Raw genomic sequence first — 13,945 nt, forward strand, 5'->3', positions numbered from 1 at the left:
TCAGAGATGACACTTGATAATAAACATTCGTATGAATATTTTCCAATAGATCGGCAACTGTCTCAATTCATGAGTAGCATTGCCGGGAGAAATCCCTCACGAGGGATTAATATGATGTCATATTACTCTTATTGTCATTGTATAATTACGTTAGTTAGTAGGATGACATGAGTTATGCTTTATGATACGTCGTCGCGTTTCTAACCTAATCCAAACTTAACAACTACTGCAATTATATTCTTTCCCCTACTATTATTATTCGATTTTTTTCTAATTCGATTTGATAACGCTGTTCGTCAATAAAATGAGACGATTCCCACAATATGATATAAGTTTGCTTTCAGAGTCACACGGATTTTGTTTCTAACAAGGTTTTAATAAATTCCATAAAGTGGTGACTAGTGAACTCAAATAGCGAGGTAACAGATTGATTAATGATGAGAAACGTGCTGCTTACTACAGGAAAGAACTTGCCCACCCCTGTTGAATAGTTTTATCTTGTAAGGACACGATTTACATTACTCATGTTTCGAAGGTACTTTAGACGTATCTCTTCCTATCGTCTTCTATCACACAATCTCTCTCTCTTGCCGATGTCAACATAGCCGAGGGTTCGTGTTCCATGTAAGATTAGAAAGATACACCCTAAGATGTAGTAAGCAAACCGCAATGAAGTAAAGGGAGGAGATACGGAGAGAGAGAGAGAGTATCATGAGAGTTGCATTTAAACGTTTTATCAAATAGGACGGAAAATGTATGAGTTTTAGTTGGTGTAAGTATAAGCGTATATGTTTATATATATTTGTGTATGAGTATTTATATGTATGTAGGGTTGTGCTTGCGCGCTCGTGCAAGGAGGGGTTCCAAAAGTTACCGGGAACCACTTAAGGGTGGTCGTACATATCCAGCTGACACGTGTCAATGACATATGTCAATACTAGTACAGCACGTACCCGTCGAACGTGAGAACGCGTTAGTATCGAAAAAAGTACTTTCTGTCTCTCCCGTATGTATACACGCATTCCCGTAAAACCGTTTCGTACGGCACCAATCTTTCCTCTCTTACCGTTTTTCGAAGGATCACGTTCGTACTTTTAGCTTCGAAGGAGTCCTCGATTTCTTTAGGGATGAAAAAAGAGAATAAGAGGGAGAGAAATTTTAAGACGACCTTTTTATACTTTTTCTCGTTGTAAAACGCATTTTTTTAGACGATTATTAAGTTTTATTACTCCAATCGATATTAATACTACCAATTGAGTTTTTGTTTATTTTCGATATCTAATATTTAATCAATATTTTATATAAATTATTTAGATGATATCATATTTTATAATGTTACGGATAATTCTTAAAATATCTTTTCAATTGAATAGTAAAATATTTGATAAAAATGAAGATACTTTTATTTTTCGATGAACTTATCGTGTTTGCCATTTTGTTCAAGGTTTTTATTCGATATGAAAAGTCTGATGAGTTCGGAACGTTTCCTCGCGGTATCGGATAATATCTAAATGTTTCCTCTTCCACTTCCATTGCGTATTTGGCTCTTAAACGTCGTCCATACGTAACGTATGATGTAGTACGAATTTTTTCCTCATTGATCCGGCACGTTTTACAAGGGGTCGGTCAATCGCAATGCACGGTTTGTATCCAGTCGGGCATCGAATCGAACGCGTCCAATCAATTAAATTAGCGGTCACGATTGCGGTTGTATTCGTATTTGTTACTTACCGCATCGGTCCAACCGAATGTTTACAGTTTTCATTGATCCTCTCTATATAATATTTCAACCTGTGCAACTATGATTAAAAATATTATTGTAGATTTCTCTCTCTTCTCTTTTTTTTTGTTTTCTTTTGTTTTTTTTGTCAGTTTGTTAATTAAGAACATTCATTTGTTTGAAAATTTATCAACGAATCTTGTTAACAACGATACGGATCCTCGGATGGGACGAATAATTAAAAAAAGAAAAAAACAAAAAAAAGAAAAGAAAGAAACAAGCACGTAAAATGGCATAGATAGATAACAAAAGGCGTTATTCGATGATGATTAGAAAAGTCAATCTTTGGAAAAGTCGCGATAAAAAAGGTCCGTCGTCGCGCGATCTCTCGCGACACGATTGGCATAGGACGATGGTAAGGGATGAAGGGGGTGTAAAGAGGGAGGAAGGGTGGCAGTCGGGGCTAGTGCGCATGCGCAAACAGAGGGATTGGTCGTCGTGCTGCCGTGCCGGCCGAGCCCGTAGCCGAGCGTCATCGGCAGTCATCGGCGAACCGCGATTGAACTCTCGTCGACTCCTTTATAGGGTTACAGAAACAGATAGATAGATAGATATTAAAAAAAAAAAAAGAGAAATAGAGATACGATAGACTGAAAGACAGATAAATTATACATAATCAGAAAGAAAGACAAATAAGGGAAATATACGGAAAAAAAGGGAAACTAATAATTGATTTATTAGATATCATAATTCTGTTTGTTTTCATTTCTTTGACATATTAATAGTGTAATACCTCAGTTCAAGAGTAACAATACGAAAGAACAACATTTGTTTCATTTTCTCTTGAAAAGAAATTTTTCCTCCAATTACGTTTCGTTGAATATAATTTCTATAATTTGTTCTTTTATTATTTCTCGTTTGTGTGTATATTCGATCAGTAACGCACGAAAGATAGGTTACGAAAAAGTTGCCGGTTTAGTATCGCGTGAATCGTTCTCTCTCGTGTGTTTCGTTATTGAGAGACTCCTCGCGTAGGTGTGGTGTGTGAAAAAGGATTTTCTGTGACAAAGAACGAGTATCCTAACGTCGTCAAAGCAACTACTACGATATATTACCATTACTGTTACACGACGTCGAGAAGGAGGACGACGAGGACGACAAGGACGACAAGGACGAAGACGACGCTGCTATTGCTATTGGTGGAGGTGGTGGTGGTGGTCGTGGTGCTGCTGGTACGACGAATATAGGAACGTGCACTAAGAGACGTTGTTGTACTAGGAAGGAATTGGACGTTGGCCTTGCATCCGGAGATTGATGAACGTGTAAAAGGAGGACACGGAGTATATTGGCAAAACGCGTCGCGCGCACCACTCTCGAGGAATGGGGTACGTAGTAGAAATAGTCCTTCCGATCGTCGTCCTCCATGCTGTATCCAGCCGATCCTTGTTTAACTCACGTCAGTCGTGTTTGCAGACGAATTTACCGAGATGGAAATCGTTCCAATCGATCTTTAAGGGGGTATGCAATTTTTGCTGCATACCTTTTTTTTTCTTTTCTTTTATTTTCTTATTTATTTTTATTACTTCGAACATTTATTATTTCGTTGTACTGTGTGTGCGTTATATTACGATAAATCGTGTTTTTATTCGTTCTCATGTAAATTTATTTTTTCAACAAAACGTTATCGCGTATATATTATTACTTGTAACTCGTAAAATCGAATATTAATATTATTTGTATCGTCGTGTAATTAATATTTTTTTCTTAAGTTTATTTTATTTATTTATATATATATATATTATATAGAAAATATTTTATATTTATTTATAGCGGAGCGAAAGATCGTGCGTACGTGCGTGCGCGTGTGTGTTATAATTTTTTAATAATAATTACGAATTATATATTCGAATATATATCGTCTCCTATTGTTTTTCGTTTTTTTTCTTCCCATTTGTTTTTTTCACTTGTTCATTCGTTAACACGCGTTTTTCCTTTTGCTAATTTCGTGCATCCGAGGAACGCGATAAAATTCACGTGATGCAAGCGTAAATTGAAGAGGAATGCGAGACCCTGTAAAAAGATTCGATCCGAGCGTTTTCTTCTATTGCTTCTCGCATTCTAGGTGCTCACGATTTATCCCGTTCTGTATCGTTCAACGGCATATATTAATCTTTTATCATCCTGATCGATAATCAAATCGCTTGATCGTTTTTACGCATTACGAAACGCCGATTTCGCTAAAGTTTTGTTCGAACGTGTTTTTCATAATTATTTTTTTTCTTTCTAAAAGAACGATCGAACGAGATGGAGAGATAGAGAGAGAGAGAGAGAGAGAGAGATCTCGTCTCGTCGAAATTGAATTAAACTACACTAGTTTCGCGGAATACACGCTCTACGTTGTGGTATTGGCGTGGCCAATACAGTTTGTAATATATTGCTATCGCAATATGGTGTCTCTCAAAAGTTGAACGGGGGTTTGCGGTCGCAGTTACATTACTCCATTAGATCTTGCCCTCTCTCTCTCTCTCTCTCTCTCTCTCTCTCTCTCTCTCTCTCTCTCTCTCTCTCTCTNTCTCTCTCTCTCTCTCTCTCTCTCTCTCTCTCTCTCTCTCTCTCCTTCTCTTTCACTCACTCTTTGTGCTGTCTCATTCGCTTGTTCGTACACTGTACAACATGCTAGCTAGGTCTCGAGCCATTCGTTGGCACGGGTTTGTTGGCTATCGAATGAACGCTACGAATTTCACGAGATGGAACGAAAAAGGTAGGAAGAAGAAAGCTTCCACCATTTGAATGGGTTTAAAATCGCCTGCCGCGCTAATTTCGACGTCGCGGCGAGTATGTATTCATATATATATGTGTGTGGTGGTGTATACATATATACATACGTACGTAAATTCGTGCTAACGCGTTCTACCTTGAAAAAAAAAAAAAAATACAAAAGTAAAAACAAAAGAGGAAACTCGATTTTGAAAAGCACCAACAAAAATGGCGCGATGGTACCGACGGAAGGTTTCTTTCTTCCTACGTATGTACATCGTTGAGCAAAGATGAAGGAGAACGTATAAAAAAAAAAAAACAAAATATGAGAGGAAGACTAAGGAGAAACGAAAAAATGACTTGCCGAGTTTCCGACGATATATTGGTTACCAGCAAGTGTGTGTGCGCGCGCGGGCGCGCGTTTGTGTGGGTGCTTGTATATAGGTCTGTCTATATATATATATATACTGTGAACGCACTAACGGAGATTCTTTCGATTCGGAGCTTCATTTTTTCAAGTAATTTTTATAAAAGCTCTTTGAAAGGACCGTTTCGAGGCACATTGAGGAGATTATGAATAGGTACGATTTCTAAATGCGCGCGCGCGTGAATATGAGACAACCGAAGAAGGATCGTTGCCGTTTTCTTTCTTTCTTTTTTTATTCTACAATATATTCTTCTCTTCTCCTTCCTCATTCTCTCTTTTTCTTTATCTCTACCTCTATTATTGCAGTTAGAAATATTTTATTGTGGATTATTCGATGCCGTACTTTAAAATACGAAGTGTATCGAACCCTCATCGTTTTATTGTCGTCGTTATCATCATAGTGTGATTTTAAAACATATCACACACACACACACACACACAACTGTTTCCTTTTTTATACACATAATTTACGTTGGTACCTTATAAGCAGCACACTTTATCACATTTACACCAACGACGATCGATGTTCTTTTTAGGCGAATGAGAAATACGTTTCCACGAGATGTAATAGGCATATGTGTACGTATATTTAAACGCGATAGAATATAAATATATACGTGTAAATTTATCGTACGAAAGATTCGTTCAATTTTTCTTTCTCCCCTCCTCCTCCTCCTCCTTTCCTTTTTTCCTTCTCTTTTATTTCTTTTTTTTTAAGAAATTTTATTCCCTCTATATCTTCGGTCTCCTATTCACTTTTTCTTACTTGATTTCATCCCACCAGGTAGGAGGCATCGATCATAGGAAAAAGGGTTGCTTTACAAATTCTCCGAAGAAGGTCATAATCGTGTCTGAAAATTATTATGATCGTCAGACACGTGATTCCGACGTTTTCCCTTATAGCCGCGATAAATCTATTGCCTTTTTTTTTCGGCGAATCGTTTCGTTAAACTCGGCCAAGTTACAGATAGAAACGCGATAACGTCGAAATGCGGATATCGATGTAGATGAGAGAACGAGTCTCGTTCGTTCCACTTTTTCTTTAACTTACTTGACTATTATACGAATGGCAATGCGAGATTACTATCCCAAAGAAATTTTCTGAGATGTTGAATTTTGTAATATTTTCATTCAAAAAGTTAATCGTCTCAACGAATATATAATTAGCCAAAAAAACTCGTCTTTAATAAAAGTCCACGAAGTAATTTATGGAAAAAAAAAAAAAATATAGTAAGAACATTTTTCGCGTATATTTTTAATGAGAGAAGATTTTTAAAACGTTCTTCCAACGAACAAAAGAAGGGTTATACTTTTTATTAGACGTTTAATGAACATAGTACAAAATCAAAGAATGATATAAATAAGATGAAAGATGAAAGAAAACAATTGTGTGTATGTGTGGAAAGAGAGTTTGTATTTTATTATTATACATATAAATATATTGTTTTTCAATGAAATTCTAATTCATCGATCTATCGATGTCGGATTGGTACTCTTCTTCGGATACCTTTCCGCTGACGTAAATTCAATAACAGCGACTCTCTCTTTCCCTTTTTCTTTCCCTTTCTATTTCTCTTTTACTGTTCGCGACATACATTCAATCGAAGGTAAATTAACGCAACGCGTTAACGATCGATATGTGGATATTCGTAGCTAATTGTGTGTATACTACCGGCTGCCGTTGTAATTTTAATTATATGTCAATGATAGATGCATTTATTAAATTAACTGACAAATTGATCCGGCGAACTTGTTCACGAAATACACTACCGTTATAGTACTAATAGTAGCCGATGGCGTATGAGCACGTTGGTCGATTGGTAACGATGTCATCATTAACGTTTCTAATGAAAGAAGGTGAATTACTAAATACAGATATTTTTGAGAGTGAGAGAGAGAGATAGGTAGGTAGGTAGCTGCTAAGTCGGAAGAAGGATGAAGACGACGATGAAACGAGAGTTGGGTGTTTTGAGAGCCTGGACAGAGATGGAGAGAGAGAGAGAATACAGTGAAGTGGTACCGTGGTATAGTCTTGAAGTAGCAAAGGAGAGTTACGAAAGTATAAAAGAAAGAGAAAGAAAAGAAAAGAGAGAGAGAGAGAGAAACAGAGAGGATAGAATAAGACTTGAGAGACGCCGCTACTTCTTGGACCTTCCTGGACCTTTCTTCGTTTACCCTTTTCTTCCCTTATTCTTTCCCTCTCTCTCTCTCTCTCTCTTTCTTTTTATTTTGTGTCTTCGTTCTTTCTTCGTCTTCTCATAGGCAACCTTCTTCAATACTTACCAGCCATCCTGCAGGAAAGTAGAAGAAGCTTTGACGTCTGCACCAAGCAAGTTCTTCGGTTACTCTCTGACATTGCTTTGCTCCGTGGGAGACCAGAAATTTCATAGAAAAAATCGCATAGACTTGGGATGTTTCGACTATGTTTTCTTTCTTTATTTCTTTTCTTTCTTTCTTTCTTTCTTTTCTTTCTTTCATCCTTTCTTCATTTCTTTATTTCTTTCTTTTCATCTACCCCGTCTTTTACAGTAGGGGAATACACATAGAATGGTGAACCTAATGGAGACTCTTTTATATGGTTGTTCCACTGAAAGCAACTCGATAGATTAAGCTAATTTAACGAGTTAGTATTATTCTTGTAATTTTATTTTCCTTTTTGGTAGGGAAGAACGAATAGAGGAGGAGGAGGAGGAGGTGGAGGTAGAGGATAATGATCAAGGTAAATTTGTAATCTCGCAAAATTCGATGTTGAAAATTGAAAATTTGTGTTCTCATTGCGTTTACGTGTGTCGATTGTGCGTTTGCGTGTGGGATTCGGGTTTGCCAAGAGAAAATTCTACTCGGACGAGCGAACCTCGACGAGTCACGTGCGACGAACCGAAGTGTATACATTCAAAACGACTTTCAACGGATTCTATCCGGCGCCGTTCTAACCACGCCGTGTTCCAAAAACACGATTCGACGTCGATTCCAAAGATAGAATCTTTTGGCTCCGCTTTGCGTACCGCAGACTCATTTTTGTCCTTCTCTTTCTCTCTCTCTCTCTCTCTTTCCTTCTTTCTTTCTTTCTTTCTAGCTCGTTCTCTCGCTCGTTATCGATCCTCCGCGGTGAAATTCGCGAACTCTCTCAAGCTACTCTTTTCGGTAAATTCGATGTCAATACGTTTTAGCTTGAGATTATGCGGCGAGCTTGATTAAAATCGAACGAATGTAAGTGCACCGTGCAAGGGATAGCGTGTTCTACCATTTCTGCGAATTTTAACAAAAGGATTTCGATTTGGGTCGAACTAATCGCGAAAATGACGAATTATCTTAGATAGATTGGCGAAAATTTAACTTTTAAATTTCATATCTATTTGGAGTTACGTGTAGAGTTAATTTTTCGATAAAAACCGAAAATAATCAAAATCGGAGGAATTTAATGTACCGTGGAATATGATATAACGTGCTTTACTATTTTTAGAAATTGGAACGGAAAGATTTTGATTTTGATCTAATTAATTTGGGGAAATGACAAATTTTTAATCGATCGATTGATCATCCAGATTAATCAACGAAATTAAACTTAAAAATATCACATAAATTGTGGATTATAGTAAAAGCCAATTTTTCGGTTGTACGATTTTACATGACTTGTTGGCAAATATCGAACGGCATTAAGGATCCGCAGTTTACATCGTAATTTCTATGTACTATGGATTGAATGGAAGAGAGACAGAGAGAAAAGGGGTAAGGGTAGGAGTATAGGAAGGTGGAGGGTAAAGGATAATATACAATTTGTACTGCTGGCGTGTCTATATTTGCAAACGTCGGTAATCCGGCCCGTAATCGAGATTTATATCGTGCCGATCGGAATTACACTCACGGATAATACTTGCTTATACCATCGCATCTTGTTACCGGCCGCGTTATCCCGAATTGACCTGACCTCAAAACCGGCTCTGTAAAATTCGATTTACCTTTATGCATTTATCGGTTAAATGTGTATCATTGTATAGATATTATTAAGTACGATACGATTGCGATTTCCATTGTGTGGTTGTAACAAGAAAGAATATATATATATATATATATATATAAGAAATACTTGAAAAAATAACGTTTATAATTGATTTTACAAATATATGAATCGAGAATCGTAACCTTGGTATTAGTCACAAGCCATTCAAATTTACGAATTATCATGATGGATAATCGGGAACGCGTTTGCGGAGAAATTAATGTGGCGAACACAGCACGATATAATGCGTGCGTAAGACAAATACACGATTTACCCCTAGATATCCTGTTTAACCTACATTCGGCATTTCACGAGTACATCGCCGGTGGGAACGAACGGTGCCAGGCCCATGCAAATGCATAGGTAGTGCGGACTAATGACGTAAGTTGCATCGCAAAGCCTACTGCATACTATGTGTTTGTAGGTGTTCTGTGCATACGTGTTTCGAGTAATGCTTGCGTATCACCGAGGTACATCTTTCTCAATCCTTTGTTTGCCTCGCACCGTGACTGATTTCGAGTAAGCTTTTAAAGGAAGATCGTTTGAGAATCGTGCATCTGTATATCGACGTATATTATCTGGAACGCAATCCACGCTTATCAAGTTTTTAATTTCATTCATAATTAACTAGTGAACATGTTTCATAAATATAACCGATAGAATCAAGAAATTATTATCTATTTTAACGTCAATTCATTTATTCGATTAATAACATTTATATTTAAGTCTATATAAATAATATAATAGCAATACGCGATAAATTATGAAAACTAATCGTTATACCGTCAATAGCAATTACGTGAAACGTATGGATATATAAATGATTTATCTCGTTGAATCTATTTGAGTCAATCATGTTATATGCGAATATACTTTACATCAATCATTATCGATAAATATCATTATACTTATATTAGCACTTATTTCACTATATCTTTCTTTCTTATTTTCTCATTTCTTTTTCTCCTAAGAAGTAAAATAATCCTAAAACAGGGGAGAGGTAACACGAGCTTTTTATAAGCTATCTTCGAATATCTATTTCTTTTCAATGATTTATAGAGGACGTCGTTGTTTAAGACCTCTGTTTAACGATAAAAATAGATAAGAGAAAATCAAAAAATAACCAAACGAACAACGTATTCGATATAATGGAAATGGAAGCTAACCGATTATTCTCGCACGTAGGAGGTAAACGTAATGTAAATCGGTATATTCATCAAATGCCATAAATCCTCTCTATCCGCCAATTACGTAGGTAATCTGTAAATCCAAAATGTATTATTCTGTGTGCGCGTGAGCGTGCATGCGTGCGTGCGTTTATGTTCCTATATACTCCCTTCCCCCCTCTTCCCCCTTACCCCTTCACCTCTCTCCCCACCCCTTCTCCACTCTCTCTTCCTCTTTCCATTCCTTTTTCTATCCGTGTACATCCAGGATATTGTTACGTATGCGAACGTGTTTACTTATGCTCGATATAGAGGCTTATCGTGCCAGTAGACTCTGACCCTTTGACCCGAAAGGATCGTCCATTGAAACGTCAAATCAATTCCGTTCAACGCCCGGTTCTGCTTTCGTCTCGTTGCATGACGCCACTCGATCCGCGAGCACTTTTCAAAACTTGATTTTCTACCGTTCGTTCATCGATCAAATATACGCAATTTATTCGTAGGTACTAGTTTTGATTTTTATTTTTAAGTGTCTTCTCTCTCTCTCTCTCTCTCTCTCTCTCTTTCTCTTTCTCTATCTATCTATCTATCTATCTATCTATCTATTTTTAAAATTAGACGTGTTTTAATGTTAATCTCTCGTTCGCGTTATTTTGATTTAATTATTAACGATCATGAATAAATAATATAAATCCAATGGGGAATATAAATTGAATGTGATACGATTCAAAAAGAGTTTTAACGATAACTCACTAATCAAACATTCATGCTTCTTTAGTCATTCAGGTCGAATCGAACATTTAATCGTATCTATCCATCGTATTCTTAATATTTGTCTTTTTTTTTATTCTAAGATAAAATGGATGATGATTAATAATAATTGATATAGATATTTATGATACTTAAATATATTGTATAAGTGCCAATTGTTTTTCATAATGAATTGTTTTACAAATTTATCTAAGATAATTTATACCAATGCCGTGAAAATTACATTTAACAAAATGAAATTTTTTATCTGGACGAACATTAAAATAAAATAAAAATTTCAATTAAGTTTATCCACGGTGCGGAAAACAAACAATCGATTTTTTTGTTTCTTCCTTTTTATATAGAAAATGTTATTTCGTTTGTATTAAAGAGCGTGCTGATTATTTTGTAGAAACACGTATATCTTTAAAAAGGTTCCAGGGCAAATGATCCCTCAATGATTAGCTTTCGATTGATATGTAACTTTTGTTATATTTTGCCTATATAAATATCTATGATATTTTTCAACATTGTGAACAGTTTTATGATACAGAGATTTACAGTACTTTTGTGCAAGTATGCGAATATTACGATTGTTACTACCGGTCATCTGGTTCAACCAATAACGAGGCACACACGGTATAGATACGCGTGCAATAGATAGCCCGTTCTTTTCTAAATTTATTGTGTATTCCGCGAATCATTTTAATTGGCATGATAGTTAACGTTCGTTCGTTCGTATGTTCGTTCATTTGTTTGTTTAGATGTTTATACGAATGATGCTTCGGTTATTTAAAGTTAAATTCCTTACTCTTTGGTAGACTATGAAGCAAAACAAAAAGCTTGAAGTGAGGCAAATGCTGAAATTGCTTTTATTGTAAGCATAAACTAATGAGTGAAATTATGGTATTAAGAGGAAATACGTATGTATGTACTATTAACTTGAACGTAAGCAAACATTACCTTTTGCCATATTCGGTTTGGCCTGACACTGATACGTAGAATGGACGGTTAAAATGCCGTCTGGCTGAAAACGTCATCTGTTCTCCTTGTCCAAAGTGAGAAACACTAACGTGGAAATATCTTTAGTGTGTTGCGACTCGAGTTTGTCTCTTGTCTCGAAAATATACGTCAGGGAAAGTGCTATGTTAGAGAATGATGAAAATTCAAGTTTTCCATATGCGTGTCTTGTCAACGCCTTGTAACAACTCGACGTATTATATGTATGTATGCATATAAATAATTCGTCTTTGTTTCTTTCTTTTTAATATCTTTATGTTATATTCCATGTCATCCTTCCTCTTTTATTATTGCAACCATTACGAAAATTATTATCATTATTAATGTAACATTCTTTCTCCTTTTCAGGAACCCTTCTTATTTCCACTTAAATTTTCTTACTTCTTGCTAATCCTTTTCTAACATCCCCCCCAGTAAATCCCTAAACAAACTCCACCATTTACTTAGTTTTCCTTTTTCCTAAATTCTGAGAGAAACATTCAAACTTTCGACTTAACAACACTTCCAACATAAGAATATATTTCAACATATAAATTCTAAAATTATTTATTGTATTCAGAAACAAACTCATATAGAAGCCTTGGTATTCTCTGAATCTGGTACGTAACACTTTATTTTCCTTCTATTTTTTTTCTCCTTTTTTCTTATGTTATCAACACGATTGGTATATCAGAGGAAACGCGATAAAGTATGATGGTAATAATGGTAATAATGATGATAACGAAATCTCTGGGTCCAACTATAGATTCTACTTTGTATGCAAAGTCGGTAATACGCGTACGCAAGTTCGTGCGTAGAAGGGAGAGAACCCTTTTAAGATTCGATGTTAGATCCACAGGGAGAGTAGAATCTTACTGTGAACAGGGAAAGATATATATATATATATATAGAGAGAGAGAGAGAGATTTGACATCGCAAGACTTACCAAACTCGTACGATCCGAGTCTCGTGACTTCAATTAGCTCTTCCCTCTGTCGTCAAAGACATTGAGAGAGTAAGACGGATCATACGTTGAACTATACTACTACTTCTATATTATGAGAGGACGTCAAGATAGCTCTTTATGTTTCTTCAGCTTTTACGATTGATATAATTCATAAATATTATATCTCTAGGAGGATGTTTTTAGAATAATTATTCTTAATGTTCAAATATATAATCGAGGATTTATTATTTAAATACCTTTTTTTGAATAAATTTATATCCGAATATGACTTCGTACATATAATATCGAAATCAAAGATACAAGGATTGATAATTTCTTTTTCTTTTTTTTTTTTTTTTTTTTGTGAACAAAATTATATTCCAATTTATATCAATTACAGTTTTATTAATACACTAAATTAATTTACAAAAAATTGTTTAATATCACTTAAGTAGAAATAATTATTCCGAAAAATTGCGTATGTATATATATTATATATTACACGTTATATACCATGTACATGTATATATATATACATATATATACCTATACAAGTACAATAGTATCGAATCAAACAAGAAACTCGATCAAAGTCAAGCTTTCTCAAACATGATCATAGATCAGGTCAGCCATAATGGTTCTATCATACGAAAGATCATCGCGTTGTGACTTTTGGTTTACATTACAGATAGCTCACGTAGCAAAGGATCTATGAAAGATGATGTATGTTCACGTTGATATAGAAACATCGATGGTTTACTATTATAATTAAAGTGTCAATCGTTCTCTATACAAAATGAAACATATCATAATATTCTTTCTTTATGTGATTAATTGTGAATAATGTAAGATAGAAAAAGAAAACTTATATCTATGTAATAAAACTATATTTAATCTATCCTTTATATGAACCTTTAAAAACATCTTCTTTTATTTTTTTTTCCAACATTGAAAATTGTTAACGTTTGAGAGCATAAATTCAAGAGATTAAAAGAGAGAGAGAGAGAGAGAGATAAAGAAGATTCATGTTAGTTGAAAATCTTGGATGTATATACTATAGAAGCTCGCTAGGGATATACAATATTAGTCTTTAAATTATTATTACAACGTAGCTACATGTAAGAGAATGAGAGAAAGTGGTCTCGTTGCAAACGGCCTCTACTACATCTCTCTCTCTCTC

At 35.3% G+C, this 13,945-nt stretch overlaps 1 protein-coding gene across 2 annotated transcripts in view; it reads left to right on the forward strand.

Moving 5' to 3' along the window:
* The first annotated feature begins 2,245 nt into the window (after nucleotides 1-2,245).
* Nucleotides 2,246-13,945, forward strand: part of LOC106786795 — a 229,145-nt gene continuing 217,445 nt past the window's right edge. Inside the window, exon 1 of one of the 2 annotated variants that reach the window (XM_014748562.1) lies at nucleotides 2,246-3,105. The gene's annotated coding sequence lies outside the window, so the exon portion shown is untranslated. The remainder of the gene's footprint in view (nucleotides 3,106-13,945) is intronic. The other variant, XM_014748573.1, reaches the window with a different exon arrangement.

This window comes from Polistes canadensis, unplaced genomic scaffold (assembly GCF_001313835.1).
Source record: "Polistes canadensis isolate GaletaPanama2010 unplaced genomic scaffold, ASM131383v1 scaffold_3, whole genome shotgun sequence".
In the NCBI taxonomy this organism is placed as follows: domain Eukaryota; kingdom Metazoa; phylum Arthropoda; class Insecta; order Hymenoptera; family Vespidae; genus Polistes; species Polistes canadensis.